The sequence below is a fragment of the Saccopteryx leptura genome, chromosome 8, assembly GCF_036850995.1.
Source record: "Saccopteryx leptura isolate mSacLep1 chromosome 8, mSacLep1_pri_phased_curated, whole genome shotgun sequence".
NCBI classification, from domain to species: Eukaryota; Metazoa; Chordata; class Mammalia; order Chiroptera; family Emballonuridae; genus Saccopteryx; species Saccopteryx leptura.
The window spans coordinates 81,888,567-81,907,279 of record NC_089510.1 but is presented as its reverse complement, the minus strand read 5'-3'; the positions used below and the strand labels follow the sequence as shown (position 1 = coordinate 81,907,279).

General features: G+C 37.4%; 1 protein-coding gene across 4 annotated transcripts in view; it reads left to right on the top strand.

Moving 5' to 3' along the window:
- Positions 1-18,713, top strand: part of NLGN1 (neuroligin 1) — a 975,736-nt gene that overhangs the window by 169,727 nt on the left and 787,296 nt on the right. Inside the window, exon 1 of one of the 4 annotated variants that reach the window (XM_066347065.1) lies at positions 578-631. The exons of the other annotated variants lie outside the window; for them this stretch is intronic. The gene's annotated coding sequence lies outside the window, so the exon portion shown is untranslated. Of the gene's footprint in view, positions 1-577; positions 632-18,713 lie in introns of those variants that run through there. 4 annotated transcript variants of the gene reach the window in all.

Genomic DNA, 18,713 nt, shown 5'->3' with positions numbered 1-18,713 from the left:
TTCTTTAGCTGTCCAAAACTTTACATACAAGTGACAATGTTATCTATCCTTTTAGTTATGAGTGAAAAAAAAATGGCACCAGTTTCATTACCTCTTTAACTGTGCCAGGTGTGTTCTAATGTATATATTACAATATGAGATTGATAACAAAAACTGCTATTATTTAAAGATATGGCCTTTAGTAATATCTGAGGATTTATTGAATATACAAAAGTAAAATAGTTTACATAGTTAAACAATATTTTAGTAGCAGACTATATAACTTACATGAGGCAGGGATTTGTTTGGTTTTTCAAAACTGTAAGTTTCTTGCCAGCACTTAGAACAGTGCCCAGCACATAACTGGTGACCAATAAATACTTGTTACCTGAATAAAGACCTGCCGTTAACTTTGCTTGTTACCATTTTGTTTAATAATTGGCCTCTGCATCTTTGCTTTTTATTTTTTCTTAAACAAATTATTTCTTATTTTAATAGATAACTACACAGGAGAAACGACCAACCATCTGCTTTTCCACCCCTTCCTCTCTCCCTCCTCTCTTTCTATCTCTTTCTTTTCCTCCTGAAGCCATGGCTTGGTTGAAGCAAGTTGGCCCTGGGTGCTGAGGATGGCTCCATGGCCTTGCTAAAGGTACTAAAATAAAATAGCTTGGTTGCCAAACAATGGAGCAGCGAGCGACCCCAGATGGGCAGAGCATCATCTGGTAGGGGGTTTACCAGGTGGATCCCATTTGGGGTGCATGCAGGAATCTGTCTCTGCCACCTGACTCTCACTAAATAAATAAATAAATAAATAAGTTTATTTAAATAATAATAATAGTTATTATTATTATTTTTAGCAAGAGAGACAGAGAGAAGGACAGATAGGAACAGACAAACAGGAAGGAAGATAGATGAGAAGCATTATTTTTTGTTGTGGCATCCTAGTTGTTCATTGATTGCTTTTTCATATAAAGCCTTGATGGGGTGAGGGGGAGCGTCTACAGCTGAGCCAGTGACCCTTTGCTCAATCAAACCAGTGACCTTGGAGTCATGTCTATGATCCCATGCTCAAACCAGCAACTCTGTTCTCAAGCTGGTGAGCCCGTGCTCAGGCCGGATGAATCTGTGCTTAAGCCGGCAACCTCAGGGTTTTGAACCTGGGTCCTCCATGTCCAAGACTGATGCTCTATCCATTGTGCCACTGCCTGGTTAGGCTAAAAGATTGAATTTTAATCAGACAAATAATTGAAACTTTTTTATGATTTTTATATAAAGTTTATCTTATTTTGATAGATTATTTTATCAAGACTTACAAATCTAATAAGATTGTTTCTAGTTATAATTAACCAAAATGTACATTAGGGTTATTTTCTGCCATGAAGAAAATGTGATATCTCAAGAGATCCGGAAGCACTAAAAATTATTTCAAACACTTAGAACTTAGACAATAAGATCTAAAATATAATGAACTTTGGTTTTTTGGTCATTATTTAATACTTTTATTGTTTCTTAAAATACTTTATAATTCCAAAATCCAAATTAATCAGTTTTATTTAAATGATGAACTCATTTAGCAAATTATATTCTATGTGTATATTAATTGTGAATATCTATATGTTAGTGTTCTGTTACACAAATGACCCATGATTGGAAGATTGTTTTGAATCTTGTTAATACTAGTATTAGTAGAACTGTAATATGAAGGGAAATAAGAGATGTAGCTATCTCAAGAAGATTGCAAGTGTAATATTATTTCTCCTTTGGGGACTGGTTGATCTCTAAGCAAGGTCAGGAGTGCCAGGAAGCCGTCACTGTTAAGTGCCTTATTTGAAAGGAGTCAGTGACTTAGTCCAAGTCCTAGTACAGTTACTTCTCAAGCAATAGTCACTACAGTATTTGCCAATTCCAGCAGAGGCCTGGGAGTGAATGGACACAAAGGTTTAACGACCCTGTCTCTGCTAATCATCCTCCAAGGGGTCAAGATTGACACATCCTGGCATAGACCCATACTGAGAAACTTAGCACTGCCTCTGCCAAAGTTGTAGTTATTCTCTGGCACCAAGAATTTTTTTTAAAAAGGGGACTTTAATTAAGCAAAGAAGTTCTCCACTATTGCCAGGCATAGCAAGTCACTAGAAACAAAATATATGCTTAAATAGTACATTGAGAATGTAACACTAATGTTAGGTTGTGCTGTCTACTCTTATAGACAGTGGTAGACATAATTTAAGTTGCTTCTGGACACAGTAACTTGTGATTCAAAGGTGACCCCTTTCAGACCATAACATCAACTTAATATCATGGGAAGTAATCAACTCTACCTGGCTGTCTCCCCTGAGCTTGAGTAAATTATTCATTTTCTTTGGGAAGGGGGTCACAGGGCTGCCAACTGGTTTTCAAAATGCATCCTGCAGTATTTTACATATACATTAAAATGTTGACCATGCTTTTATTAAAACAAAAAAAAATCAACATTCGGCCTTATCAATTCCTACTCATCACTCAACTTCACCTTGATCTTTTAGAAGACAAGAATTCTAAGTAGATTCTAGATTTAACAATTAAAATTTGGAAGTTTTATCTGAGAGTAGGTTCAGAATAAACAGAAACTAAAATTTATTTTATATAGTTCAATGTTAAATGGCTTGTTTCAACTGCTCCCTGAAAACAAAACAAATAAGACACTGTAATATTTAGCCATTAGTGGTAATGATGGTCATAGCGGAAATTCAGTTGTGGAATGTAGAAGGAAAGACTATAATCGTGATGTTTTTTTCTTTGTGTTGTCAAAAAAACTCTTAGAGCACCTTAGAATCCCTTTTTTTTTGTCAAACAATAATGGAATTAGCTACCTGTTTATATGGTCATCCACTCACATGCTGCAAAATGAAGATTTTCAGTTGTTGGGAAAATAAGTTTATAACATGTTTTTTAGGTTTGTTCGCTTGTATTTGGGGAACGCCATGTGTGTATAGTTTATAGAAGGCCGTGGTGCTTGCCCTCAGGGTGGCAAATTGCAAATTACGATTGCCTCCCTGCTTGGGAGGGGCCATTGTTTGCTATTGTTTGCTGGAGAAGGGTATTTTCTCCCAGCCTGTTTTGGTGGAAAAGTGCAGAGAGAATGGAGAGAGAGCGCGAGACAGAGAGAGAGAGAGTACTGAGGAGCTTGGGAGCCCTGGGATTTCAGCCTAGCCTATTTGTCTGTGGAGTGCTGAGGATGTTGGGGGCCTGTGAGTCCAGGAGAATCCGGAGAATGACTGGGGGCTTTGGAAGCCCCGAGAGAGAGAGAAGCGGTCTTCCCTGCCTGTTTGCTTGTCCGTCAGTAAGAGACTTTGATACACGGAATGACCCACCATTTTCTGGCTCCAGAGTTCCTTTACCATCTGCCCAAATCCAGTGGGAACCTGCATGGCCATGATGGCGGCTGTAAGGCCAGGAGCCACCATCGTGGCCATTCACATGCAGGTTCCCATTGGATTCGGGCAGACGATAAAGAAATGGCGGAGTCAGAGGACGGGGGGCCATCCTATTTATTGGTGTCTCACCAAGACAGGCAAACCACAAAAGAAGACAAGGGAAAAGCAGAAAACCAGCTCTTCCCATGAAGGGCAAGGGATCAGGGAAGCCCCTGCAATTGTGATAGCAGGAACTGTGTGTCCAAGCTCCCGGTCTGTCCCACTTTATAGTGTAGAAAACCAAAATCCCTTAATCCAATATACAAACAAGGAAGTCCCCGATACAAAGTCACCCATCCAAGGCACAATTGGATTCCCCATGAGAGTGCACCACCCAGATAATACAATCATTCAAGGGTGTGGGGAAAAGCTCAGTCCCAAAACCAAACCCCAGGCTACAACGACCTGGCCTGCCCACAGCCTGTCCCCCACACCCAACACAAGTCACAAGCGAGCAAACATATATATCACATTCACAAACTCATTTGACCAACAGCGGCCACCCCCAGCCTTACATCAGTGTACTTTAATTTGTTTCCATCTCTTCTCTGTTTCACCCCATCTTGCTCCAACTATAATAAGATAATGCCATTGTTGGGCAGATAAAATGTATTATGCTCACTTTGTTAAAGATGGTGCTGTCCACGTGAGGCCCTCACCCAGGTGATATTAATGTGTGTTGAGAATCCTTGTAGCCTGGGGCTTGGTTTTGGGATTAAGCCTTTCTCACCCTTTTTGATGTGGGGTGGTGCAATTCCATCATGCCTCAGAGGGTGACTTTGTATTAGAGACTTCCCTATTTTGTATATTGGATTAAAGGTTTGGAATCTACACTATAAAATGGGGGCAGAATGAGAGCTTGCCCTCTTGGTTCCTGGGATGATTAGCATGAGAGAGCAGAGGGAGCAGAGCAGAGAGCAGAAAGAGGCCATGTGGCCAGGAGAAGCAGCCAAGATGGCGGAGTGCTGAGTGAGAAGCCAGTTTGTGTAGTGTTTGTATCTGGGATAAGGAAGGAGATGGGGAACTGAGGAGAATAAGGCTGGTGAGCTAGAAACCTTTGATTCTAGGAAACTTGGATAAGTCAGTGGCTTTTTGAGCACTGAATGTGAGTGGGTTTTGGAGCCCAGTGTGTATTTTTACTTGCCCGCCGGGTGCAAGCTAGGATTAAAGACTATGGCCCACCAGTTTGTGGCTCCGTTGTTTCTTTACCGACTGTCCGAATCCAATGCAAACCTGCATGGGCCGGGCTGTTGTGATAGTGGTCCTGGCCCTGGCTGCTGGCTTTACAGCCATCAAACAGGTCAGTGATCACAGATAGATTAAAAAAACAGTTTTGAGGGTAGGGTCAATTTTGATGAAAAATAATATAATGAATGAATGGGTTGTTCATTCAAGAAATATGTTCTTATAACCTACAGTAATATAGTGAATTATTCTGCGTTCAGTTACTACAAATCAACAATTCAAAAGGAATAGCTTCTATTTTTTTTTTTTTTTTTAGATTTTATTTGTTGATTTTACAGTGGGTGGGGGCAGTGAGAAGTATAGTCATTTCACTTTAGTTGTTCATTGCTTGCTTGTTGTATGTGCCTTGATCCAACAAATCCAGGCTTTTGAACTGGTGACTTTAGCATTCCTGATTGATGTTCTATCCACTGAGCCACCATAGGCCAGGTGGATAGCCTCTATTTTTGAAGAGTAATGCTAATCTGATCATATTATTTTTGTGATTATAATTCTTCTCATGTTTGGGAAATGACTTCACCTATAATGACTTCACCCTATAATGACCTAGAAATTCTTGAATTATCATCTCCTCTGCAGCCTTTTGATTCACCTCCTCGCAAGACCCACTGATCTTTCATTGTTGAAAAGCCCCTGGCTTCACAGCATTTGGCTCTTTCCTCATTTCAGATTGACACATTCTGCTCCTGGTTCTTACCTGCCAACTCTTTTTTTTTTTTTTTTTGTATTTTTTTTTTTTTTTTTCTGAAGCTGGAAACGGGGAGAGACAGTCAGACTCCCACATGCGCCCGACCGGGATCCACCCGGCACGCCCACCAGGGGGTGATGCTCTGCCCACCAGGGGGCGATGCTCTGCCCCTCCGGGGCATCGCTTTGCTGCGACCAGAGCCACTCTAGCGCCTGGGGCAGAGGCCAAGGAGCCATCCCCAGCGCCCGGGCCATCTTTGCTCCAATGGAGCCTCCACTGCGGGAGGGGAAGAGAGAGACAGAGAGGAAGGAGAGGGGGAGGGGTGGAGAAGCAGATGGGCGCTTCTCCTGTGTGCCCTGGCCGGGAATCGAACCCCGGACCTCTGCACGCCAGGCCGACCTCTACCACTGAGCCAACCGGCCAGGGCCCTTACCTGCCAACTCTTACTCATCTCTCAAGACCAAGTATATAGATCACCTCTTCAAGATCACCTTCCCACTCCAGATTCATTAAATCTCCTCTCAGAGCAACCTGCATTGTCCTTCTTTGGCAAAGCATTTATAACTAGGTAGTTATCTGTGTAATTGATTTACATAATTTGTCTTCCCCCATGAGAATCGGTCTCTCTGAGAATCAGCACTATTCCCATGTTGTTCATTTTGGCCTCTCCAGAGCTCTGCACTAAATAACGTAAGGATGAAAAGGAAAGCTGAGTTTATAAATTACTGTGATTAAAAACTACTATGGATTCAGTTACAAAAAAGGTAACACAGTGCTTTGAGAATTGAAGAAAGGGAGTTCCTCTGTGGCTGGGAAAAGTTGGGAAGGAAGTACTGACCTTTGAGCCAGGCCTTGAGGGATGCTAGCTGGGGTCCCTCCAGGCAAAAGCTGACTTTGAGGAGAGTATCTTCCAGGAAGGAAGATCTTGATTGGTAAACAAGTTGGACCCAATTCAGTGACCACTGCTTCAGGTGCCCTGTAAGGCCTTCCATTAGTATTGTTTTTTCGCCAGCTATAGATACAATTTGCCACCAGCTATATAACCTCTGCAATGTGCTCATGATTTTTTTCCTGGATATTTTAAAAAACACATTGGTACAGTTCTTTCTATTACTGTCAAATTTTAGTTTGCCTTTTCTTTTTAAAATTCTATCTCCTCTTATTTCCTCACATGATTGGAGAGCTTCATTTAGAGTGGAAGTTACGCAAGGAGGAAGAAAACAAGTAGAATTGCTCATATTTTTGCAGAGGAAGAGGGAATGTGAGGTAACTGGATATAACTGAGGCTTGCCTACCTTTCACCCTGGAAGGAGGCTCTGGAGAAAATGGAAAAGAGGGCAGGGTTTATCTTTAGAGTCTCAATTCTTCTACCTGATCTCTTTCTATTTGTTGGAATTCACTACATTTACAAAACCGTGTTCTTGTTTCATTGAAACGCATTTCAGTGGCTTTGTGTTTCACATCTTTAGTTTTTTACATTGAGATGATAATGATATTTACTTGATGGAATTTAAAGATAATTAAATGAGATGATGCAGTTAGCTCACTGTTTGCCTCTAGTCTGTGCCCAGTTGGTGCTAGCATTAATAAAATTATTGGTTAATAATGCTTATAGTACAATATACCTGTGACCACATTAGTTCTTAACAGCTACATGCAGGTATGACCACAATATAGGCCATGGCATAACTTGAACTTCGACATAATCACGGTTTAGAACTTGCATATCTCAGAGTAGACTCTTTGTAATCCTTGGTTGTGATTCTTTCTTTATTTTCCCTTGTACTCATGTTGTTCATTTGGTATTACATACCTTCCTACCCAAATTTAGTTACACTACTCAACACGTTTATAATCACCATAACTCATAACCTGTGCTCTTGAAATTCTACCACTCGAGCTTCGCTTATCCCAGTCCTAACTTCTGTCATTTACTCTCTGCTTCAGGTTATGGGACGTTGCTGGAAAATGTCTTAATACCACGCTGTTTGGAGCTGCTCCAAAGTATGCCTATTAATTAACACTAGCAAGCAGATCAGCAATTCTTTTATTTCCTTCCTCTTGTGTCCTCTGTGCGTCACTCTCCTCAGACCCTCAAACAGAGCATGTGAGTTCCGTGAGTTAGTTTCACTGGGGAGCAAAGCAAAATGTCAGTGGTCTAGAGGCTGGGGCATGTTCTTTGGGGCATTTGTTTCTTGGGTCTGCCTTTTCTTAGCTTCATGGCCTTAAGTAAGTTACCTAACCATCTAAAGCCTCATTTTCCTCATCTCAAACAAGAGTTCTTGACTTCTTAAGTTTGTTATGGGACTAGACATGAAACATGTAAAGTGCTTTAGCTGGAATGTGGCAGTTAGTTGGTGATCTCTAATAGTGCTTTTGTTGTCATTTGCACATAAATGTGGATGTACTTTGAACATGAAAATAAAATTGTTTCTAGTTTTTATTACTAATTCATTAAAAAATTAATGGTTTTCACACTTTTGTGATTATATAATTATTTTTTTGTTTGTTTTTTGAGACAGAGAGAGTCAGAGAGAGGGACAGATAGGGACAGACAGACAGGAAGGGAGAGAGATGAGAAACATCAATTCTTCGTTGCGGTTCCTTAGTTGTTCATTGATTGATTTCTCATATGTGCCTTGACAGGTGGGGGAGGGGTGGCTACAGCAGACCGAGCGACCCCTTGCTCGAGCCAGTGACTTTGCACTCATACAGGTGAGCTTTTGCTTAGACCCGATGAGCCCGCGCTCAAGCTGGCAAATTCGGGGTCTCAAGCCTGGGTTCTCTGTGTCCCAGTCTGATGCTCTATCCACTGCGCCACTGCCTGGTCAGGCTAATTCTGTTTCTGATAATCAAACAATACAATTTATAAAATATATACATATACTCTTATATAAGTATCTCTATCATATTAAAACACATACACAAAAATAGGCATTAAGAAAGGAGAAAAATAAAATCAATATTTTAATTTCACAAATCTTTAAAAAAATTTTATTTAGAAAATTAAATTTAGTGGGGTGACAATGATCAACAAGAATACATAGGTTTTAGGTAAACATTTCTATAGCATTTGAACTGTTGGTTGTATTGTGTGCCTATCAAAAATCTTGATGTCTTCACTCCACTATTCATTAATATCTCAAGACAGAAATTCTTAGGGTACAGTGTACAGTGAATGAAGTAGGTATAAATCCAAATTTCAAGTTACCTTCTTTTTATTCCCTAGTTTGATTTTTTTTTACTGAATTTTTTGGGGTAACTGGTTAATAAATTATGTTTCAGGTGTATAGTTCTGTAACACATCATCTGTATATTGTATGGTGTGTTCATCACCCCAAGTCAAGTCTCCTTCCATCACCACTTACCCCTCCCCCCTTTACCCTTCTACTTCTTCCAAAGCCCTGTCGCATGATAATCACCACACTGTTGTCTGCCTGTGAGGTGTTTGTTTGTTTTGAGTCTTTTTTGCTTAACCTTCTATCTCTCTTTTTTTTTGTTGCTTAATCCTTTTAACTTTTTGTACCCAGTCCTACAATTCCCATCTCCTCTGACAGCTGTCAGTTGTTCTTGGTATCTATGAGTCTGTTTCTATTGATATTTTGTTAGTTTGTTCACTGGATTCCACATATGAGTAAAATGATGTGGTACTTGACTTTCTCTCATTAGCTTATTTCACTTAGCATAATATTCTCCAAGTCATCCATATTGTCCCAAATGGTAAAATTTGCTTCTTTTTTTATGGTTGAGTGGTATTCTATTGTGTAAATGTATTACAGATTTTTTTATCCACTCATCTACTGAAGAGCAATTGGGCAGCTTCCAAATAGTGGCTATTGTAAATAGGGCTGCAGGAAACATAAAGTGCATACATTCTTTCAAATCACTGTTTTGGGTTTCTTCAGATGTATTCCCAGAAGTGGAAATGCTGGGTCATAAGGCAACTCCATTTAAAAATTTTGAGGTAACTTCATAAATCCTTCCACAAATCTGACTTCTTTCAACAGTGCAGGAGCATTCCCTTTTCTCCACATCCTCCTCATCACTTGTTTGATTTACTGATGAGCACCATTCTGACAGGTGTGTGGTGATATCGCATTGTGGTTTTAATTTGCATTGCTCTGATAATTAATTAGTGATGGTGAGCATCTTTACATATGTCTATTGTCCATCTGTATGTCCTTTTCGGAGAACTATCCAGGTCTTTTGACCATTTTTAAGTGGATTGTGTTTTGTTTTGTTTTTGTGGTACTGAGATCTACAAGTTCTTTATAAATTGTGGATATTAGATGTATCGTTGGTGAATATATTCTCACATTTAGTGCATTGTCTTTTCATTGTGTTGATGGGTTCCTTGCTGAGAAAAAGCTTTTTAGTTTCATGTAGTCACATATGTTTATTTTTTCTTTTGTCTCCCTTGCCTGAAATAATATATCAGAAAAAATATTGCTAAGAGAAATGTCCCAGCTTTTACTGTTTTGTTTTCCTCTAGGATTTTTATAGTTTCAAGTTTAACATTTAAATCTTTAATCCATTTTGAGTTCATTCTTGTGTATGGTATAAGGTGATCAAGTTTTATTTTTTTGCATGTATCTATTCATTTTTTTCAACACTATTTATTTAGTAGACCTTCTTTCCCTCATTGTGTGTTCTTTCCAACTTTGTCAAATATTAATTTATTGTAAAGGCATGGGTTTATTTCAGAGGTCTTTATTATTTTTCCCATTGATCTATGTTTCTGTTTCTATGCCAGTACCATGCTCTTGTCATTACTATATGGCCTTATAGTATAGTTTAATATCAGGTACTGCTACAACCCATGCAACAAGTCTATTCCAGGGTCTCTAGTGGGAAATAGTACAAAATTTAATGAAAAATAGACAGAGACTTAAATATATATACAGGATGGGTTCGGGAGGATGCCACAGCTCCTTGCCAACAGTCACTACTGTCCTGGCCAAGCCGCAAGAACATGTCCGCCCCCAGAAACATCCTTCTCTATTCTCTGGGCAGGGTGAGCCATTAGTAAATCAATCACATTTCCAAGGCAACACAAGAAAACCACCAGGTACAGAAAAACCCTCACCGTCTTAACTTTAAACAGAGAAGTAACTAGCTTCCTTCCAGTCATTCCCTGGAACTTAGGCGGACAGGAGTACTGAAGCACAGCCCCTTGTTAACTTAATTAGGCAGGTGTGGTGGGAGGTTGGGCAGACCGTCAGCTCCCAGCCAGCTCCCTGCCTCTGTCCCCAAAATCCAGACTGCAAAATACCCTGTTTATTTTTCGGTACCCAACAGGTACAGTGATTCCTCCAACGATGTTCTTCTTTTTAAGATTGGTGTGGCTATTTGGTTCCATATATACATATTTTTGGAATATTTGTTCTAGTTCTGTGAAATACAACATTGGTATCTTTAAAGAAATTGCATTGGATCTGTAGATCATTTTGTGTAGTATGGACATTTTAGTAATGTTAATTCTTTCAAACCATAAACACAGTGCATATGTCCACTTATTTGTATTTTCTTAAATTTCTTTCTTCAGTGTCTTATAATTTTCTGAGTACAGTTCATTTGCATTCTTGGTTAAATTTACTCTGAGGTATTTTATTAATTTTTTAGATGCAATTGTAAATAGGATTGTTTTCTTAGTTCCCATTCTGTTTATTATTGGTGTATAAAGATGATTTCTAGATATTCATTTTGTATTGTACTACTTTACTGAATTTATTTATTCTTGTATTCTTTAGTAGAACCTTTAATATTCTCTATATACAGTATCATGTCATCTGCAAATAATTGCAACTTACTTCTTCTTTTCCAATTTGGATGTTTTTTATTTCTTCTTGTCTGATTACTGTAGCGAGGACATCCAGTACTAAGTTGAAAAAGAGTGGTGAGAGCAAACATCCCTGTCCTATTTCTAGCCTTAAGGGAAATAATTTATGTTGTTCATTGAGTGTGATGTTGATTGTGGGTTTGTCATATATGGTCTTTATTACATTAAGGTATATTCTCTGTATTCCCACTTTGCTGAGAATTTTTACTATAAATGGGTGCTAGATTTTATCAAATGCTTTTTCTGTATCTATCGAAAAGATCATGTGATTTTTATCCTTCATTTTGTTTATGTGATATATCACATTTATTGATTTGTGGATATTGTATCATCCCTGTATACCTGGAATAAATCTCACTTGATCATGCCATACAATCTTATTAATATGTTGCTATATCCAGTTTGCTCATATTTTGTTGAGGATTTTAACACTCATGTTTATCAGGGATATTGGCCTCTAATTTTCTTTCCTTATAGTGTCTTTATCTGGTTTTGTAATTAAAATATTCCTAGTTTGGGAGTCGTCCCTTTTCTGTGTTTCTAAATGAATTGAAAAGGATAGGCATTAGTTCTTTTTTGAATGTTTACTAAAATTCACCTGTGAAGCCATCCAATCTAGAACTTTTCTTTGTTGGGAGTTTTTTTTATTACTATTTCAGTTTTATTTGTTGTAATCTGCATATTCAGATATTCTGATTCTTCTTGATTCAGTTTGCAAAGATTTTATGTTTCTAGGGATTTTTCCATTTAGTCTAGGTCAGGGGTCGGGAACCTATGGCTTGCAAGCCAGATGTGGAACTTTTGATGGCTGCATCTGGCTCGCAGGCAAATCTTTAATAAAAAAAAAATAATGCTAAAAATATAAAACATTCTCATGTATTACAATCCATTCATTTCCTACATCTCATGTTCATGATTGTGGGTGGCTGGAGCCAATCACAGCTGTCCTTTGGGACAACACCAAAATTTTATTGGATAATGCGTAATGTACACGGGTCATTGTATGGCTCTCACAGAATTACATTTTAAAATATGTGGCGATCATGGCTCTCTCAGCCAAAAAGTTGTTGGTAATATATTTTTAGAACCCTTTGCATTTCTTTGGTGTCAGTTGTTACTTCACTTTCATTTCTAATTTTATTTATTTGGGTCCTCTTTCTTTCTTCTTCTTTTTTTTTTTATGAGTCTGGTTAGAGGTTTGCCAATCTTGTTTATTTTTTTAAAGAACAAGCTCTTGCTTCATTGATCTTTTGTATTTTTCTTTTGTGTTCATTTTATTTATTTGTGCATTGATATTTATTATTTTCTTTCTTGTACTCACATTGGGCTTTTTAAATTTTTAATTTAAATTTTTATTTATTTATTTTTTGAGAGAGGCAGGGAAAGAGGTAGAGACAGGAACATCCAGCTGCTCCTGTATGTGTCCTGACCAGGGAATTGAACCAGCAAGCTCCACACTAGGATGACACCCCAGCCAACCCAAGGCAGGCTTTTATTTATTGATTTATTTTTAGTGAAACAGAGAGAGACAAAGAAAGGTGTGGAGAGAGAGGGGTGAAGGAAAACAGTCTTTTGTTGTTCCACTCAGTCGTGCACTTCCTGGCTGTTTCCCTAACTGGGGATTGAACCTGCAACCTCGCTTCAGAAAGACGCTCTTAACTGACTGAGTTAACTGGCCAGTGCCTGGACTTTGCTCTTCCTTTTATAGTTCTGTTAAGCACAATGTTAGATATGTCTATTACAGATTTTCTTTTTCTTTCTTTCTTTTTAATTTATTTAGTGATTTTAGCAAAGAGAAAGGGAAAATAGAATGGGACACGAACATAGATCTGTTCTTGTATGTACCCTGACCAGGGATTGTACTTGAAACCTCTGTGCTTTAGGACAATTCTCTAACAAGCTAAGCTATCCAAACAGTGCAAGATTATCTTGTGTCTTGAGATAGCCCTTAATGCTGTGAATTTCCCTCTCAGGACTGTTTTCATTGTGCCCCATAGATTGTGGGTTGTTGTGTTCTTATTTTTATTTGTTTCAAGGGTTCTTTTGATCTCTTCCTTGGCCTCAGTTGAAATTTACTGTTTAGTAACCTGTTATTTAGCCTCTATGTCTCTATGTGTGTTTCATTTTATTTTCTTCTGATTGATTTCTAGTTTCATACCAATATGGTCAGAAAAGATGCTTGGTACAATTTCAATCTTCTTAAGTTTTGAGACTTGTTTTGTTTTCTACATGTGGTCTAACCCAAAAAATGTTCCACGTGCCCTTGAAAAGATTGTATATTCTACTGCCTTGGGGTAAAATACTCTGAAGATATCAATTAAATACATCTGATTTAGTGTGTCATTTATGTTTACATTTCCTTGTTGATTTTCTGTCCAGAAGATTATCCTTTCAGGTTTTACTGTTGATCTCTCCATGTCTGTCAACAAGATTTGCTTTACATATTTAGGTCCTCCTATGATGGGCTATAAATATTTTCTTTTTTAAAATTTATTTAGAAAATTAACTTTAACAGGGTGACATTGAACAATAAGAGTACATAGGTTTCGGGTGAACATTTCTATAGCTAATAACTATTGATTATGTTGTATACCCATCACCCAATGTCAAATCATTTTCTGTCACCTTATATTTGTCCCTTTTTACAACTTTTTCCCCAACCCTTCCCACCACCCCATTCACTTAAGTCCCCTTCCCCCTACCCCATATCTCCTTACTCTGTTAACCACTTCATTTTTACCTAAGTCCATAAGTCTCCATATTATATCCCACCTATGTGTGAAGTCATACATTCTTAGCTTATTCTAATTTACTTATTTCACTTACTATAATGTTTTCAAGGTCCATCCATGTTGTCGCAAAAGCACTATGTCATTGTTTCTTATGGCTGAGTAGTATTCCATTGTATAGATCAGGGGTCCCCAAACTACGGCCCGCAGGCCGCATGCGGCCCCCTGAGGCCATTTATCCTCGCCGCACTTCAGGAAGGGGCACCTCTTTCATTGGTGGTCAGTGAGAGAAGCACATTGACCATCTCATTAGCCAAAAGCAGGCCCATAGTTCCCATTGAAATACTGGTCAGTTTGTTGATTTAAATCTACTTGTTCTTTATTTTAAATATTGTATTTGTTCTAGTTTGTTTTTTTACTTTAAAATAAGATATGTGCAGTGTGCATAGGGATTTGTTCGTAGTTGTTTTTATAGTCCGGCCCTCCAACGGTCTGAGGGACAGTGAACTGGCCCCCTGTGTAAAAAGTTTGCAGACCCCTGTTTTAGAGGAAGCACCATACTTTTTTCTATAATGGTGTACAAATTTACATTCCTACCATCAGTGAATGAGGGTTCCTTTTTCTCCACAGCCTCTCCAACATTTGTTATTACCTGTCTTGTTGATAATAGTTAATCTAACAGGTGTGAGTTGGTATCTCATTGTAGTTTTGCTTTGCATTTCTCAAATAGCTAGTGAAGATGAACATCTTTTCATATATCTGTTGGCCATTTGTACGTCCTTATGGGAGAATTGTCTGTTCAGGTCCTTTCCCCATTTTTTAACGACATTGTTGCTGAGCTTTGTAAGTTCTTTATATATTTTGGATATTAACCCCTTATCAAAGCTTTTGTTTGCAAATATCTCCCATTTAGTTGGCTGTCTGTTTGTTTTATTGTCAGTTTCTTTAGCTGTTCAGAAGCTTTTTAGTTTGATATAGTCCCGTTCATTAATTTTTGCCTAAATTTACTTTCCTTACCTTTGGGGTCAAATTCATATATTGGTCTCTATGGCCAAGGTCCATGAACTTAGTACCTATGTTTTCTCCTATGTAATCTATAGTTTCAAGACTTGTATTTAGGTCTTTGATCCATTTTGAATTAATTTCTGTGCAGGGGGACAAACTATAGTCAAGTTTAATTCTTTTGCATGTGGTTTTCCAATTTTCCCAGCACCATTTATTGAAGAGGCTTTCTTTTCTCCATTGTGTATCTTTGGTTCTTTTGTGATGATTTGTCCATATATATGTCGTTTTATTCCTGGGCCATTTTAAGTATGTTGATTCTTCCAATCTATGAACATGGAATATTTTTCCATTTCATTGTCTTTTTCAATTTTTTAAAATTTTGTTTTGTAGTTTTCAGTATATAGGTCCTTCACATCTTTTGTTAAGTTTATTTTTAGGTGCTTTTTATTATTGCAATTGTAAAAGGAATTGTTTTATTGAATTTATTTTCCAAAGTTTCATTGTTGGCATATAGAAAAGCAGTAGACTTTTGTATATTGATTTTGTATCCTGCGACTTTACTATATTGGTTTATTGTTTCTAAAAGTGTTTTGGTGGAGTCTTTGGGGTTTTCTACATATAGGATCATATCTTCTGAAAAAAGTGATACCTTTACTTCTTTCCTGATATGAATGCCTTTTATTTCTTTCTCTTGCCTGAGTGGCCTGGCTTAAACTACCAGAACTATGTTAAATAAGAATGGAGAGAGCGGGCAGCCTTGTATCATTACTGATTTTAGAGGAAAAGCTTTCATTTTTTTACCATTTAATATAATATTAGCTGATGGTTTGTCATATATGGCCTTATTATATTGAGGTACTTTTCTTCTATTCCAATATTATTGAGTGTTTTAGACATAAATGGATGTTGAATCTTTTTGACTGCCTTTCCTGCATCTATTGATAAGATCATATAGTTTTTGTTCTCTGTTTAGTTGATATGGTGTATTACCTTGATCAACTTCCATATGTTTAATCATCCTTGTGCTCCTGGATGAATTCCACTTGATCGTGATGTATTATTTTTTTAATGTGTTGTATTCTATTCGCTAATATTTTGTTTAGGATTTTTGCATCTGTATTCATAAGAGATATTGGTCTGTAATTTTCTTTTTTGTGTTGTCCTCACCAAGTTTTGGTATGAGGGTTATATTGGCCTCATAAATGTGTTTGACAGTATTGCTGCTTCTTCTATTATTTGGAAGACTTTGAGAAGGATAGGTACCAAATCTTTGAATGGTAGAATTCACTAGTGTAACCATCTGGTCCTGAAATTTTGTTTCTGGGGAGGTTTTTGATAGTTGTTTTTATTTCCTTCCTGCTGATATGTCTACTTAGATTTTCACTACTTTGTGGCTCTCTCTAGGAAGATTGGATAATTTTAGGAATTTATCCATTTCCTCTATGTTGTTGAATTTGGTGGAATATAATCTTTCACAATATTCTACTGTGATCTTTTGTATATCTATGATGTCAGTGGTAATTTTTCTTCTTTCATTTTGGATTTTGTTCATATAAGCCCTTCCTCTTTTTTTCTTAGTGAGTGTAGCCAGTGGTTTGTAGATTTTATTGATCTTTTCAAAGAATCATCTCTGTTATATTAATTTTCTCTATACTTTTTGTTCTCTATTTCATTTAGTTCTGTTTTAATTTTTACTACAGTGTTACCTTGAGATATGAACAGACCAACATACAAATTTTTTAAGATACAAGCTGTGACTCCGTCCGTATTTTTGTTGGAGATTTGAGCAAAATTCTGAGATATGAGTCATGATTTGGGAAGCTGCTGCTAGTTGGGACTTGGTGCACAGGTCCAGTATCAGCAGTTTGATATATGAGTTAACTGACTTACGAGCTCAGTTACAGAACAAATTAAATTTGTATCTCAAGGTACCACTGTATTTTCTTTCTTCTGGTGACTTTGGGCTGCCTTTGTTCCTTTTTTTTTTTTTTTTTTTTAGTTACTTAAGGTGTGATGTTAGGTTGTTTACTTGGAATCTGTCTTGTTTCTTAATATAAGGTTCAAATGATATAAACTTTCCTCTTACTACTGCTTTTGCTGCATCCCAGAAATTTTGATATGCCATGTTGTGATTTTCATTTGTCTGTATATATCTTTTGATCTCTGCTTTTATTTATTCTTTGACCCAGTCATCTTTTAGAAGAATGTTTAATTTCCACATTTTTGTGGGTTTCTTTATTTCCTTTTCTACAGTTGAATTCCAATTATAAAGTCTTATGATCAGAAAATATGCTTGATATAATTTCAATTTTTCTGAATTTGTTGATTTTAGTTTTGTGGCCAACATATGGATTATTCTTGAGAATGATCCATGCACATTGGAAAAGAATGTATAATCTGATGTTTGGGATGAAATGTCCTATAAATGTATATTATACACGTTTGGTGCAGAGTGAAGTTTAAGGCCAATATTTCTTTATTAATTTTCTGTTTGGATGATCTATCTAAAGCCATCAATGGTGTGTTAAAATCTCCATGTATGATCGTGTTTTTGCCTGCTTCTATTTTTAGATCAGTTACTAGATATCTTATATATTTTGGTGCTCCTTGATTCCATGCATATATATCATATTAAGAAGTATTGTCTTCTTGATACAATGTCCCCTTTATCATTATGAAATATTCATCTTTGTCTCGGGTACCTTGGTTGTCTTGAAGTCAGCATTTTCAGATGTGAGTATGGCTACACCTGTTTTTCTTTGAATATTATTTGCTTGGAGAATCATTTTCTAACCTTTAATTTTGAGTCTACTTCTGTCCTTGTAGCTTAGATGTATTTCTTGAAGGCAGCTTATGGTTGTATAATATTTTGCTTTTAGATCCTGTTTGCTACTCTGTGCCTCTTTATTGTTGAATTCAGTGTGTTTACATTTAGAGTAATTATTGATACTTGAGGATTTTTTTATTTATTTTTATTTATTTTTATTTTTACAGAGACAGAGAGAGAGTCAGAGGGATAGACAGGGACAGACAGACAGGAATGGAGACAGATGAGAAGCATCAATCATTAGTTTTTTGTTGCACGTTGCGACTTCTTAGTTGTTCATTGATTGCTTTCTCATATGTGCCTTGACTACGGGCCTTCAGCAGACTGAGTAACCCCTTGCTGGAGCCAGCGACCCTGGGTCCAAGCTGGTGAGGTTTTGCTCAAGCCAGATGAGCCCATGCTCAAGCTGGCGACCTCGGGGTCTCGAACCTGGGTCCTTCAACATCCCAGTCCAATGCTCTATCCACTGCGCCACCGCCTGGTCAGGCAATACTTGAGGATTTTTTATAGCCATTTAATGTTTTGTTTTCTGATAGCTCTTTGTCTTGTTTGATTTTTCTCTTTTTTGTTTCTGTCAGTTGTTTTGGTTTGGTGGTATTTCATACTTCTTTCTCTTGTTTCTTCTTCTTTTAAGTTCTGTGTTTCAGTAATGGCTTTTTTCATGGGTGGTTACCATGAAGTTAAGAAAAATATGTTTACATGTACAAGAGTCCTTTTTCATATGAGCGCTTCTGCACATCATTCTCCTTTACTACTGCAGATCTTTATCCTCTCTTCTTTTATGTTATTGTTGTCACAGATCATCGTTGTTACCTATTGGAGCTTTTACTTGTAATTTTTATTTGTTTTTTTATTTGTGTCTGGTCGAATAACCCCTTTGAGTATTTCTTGCAATGGGGTTTTACTAGTGATAAATTCCCTCAGCTTTTGTTTGTCTGAAAAA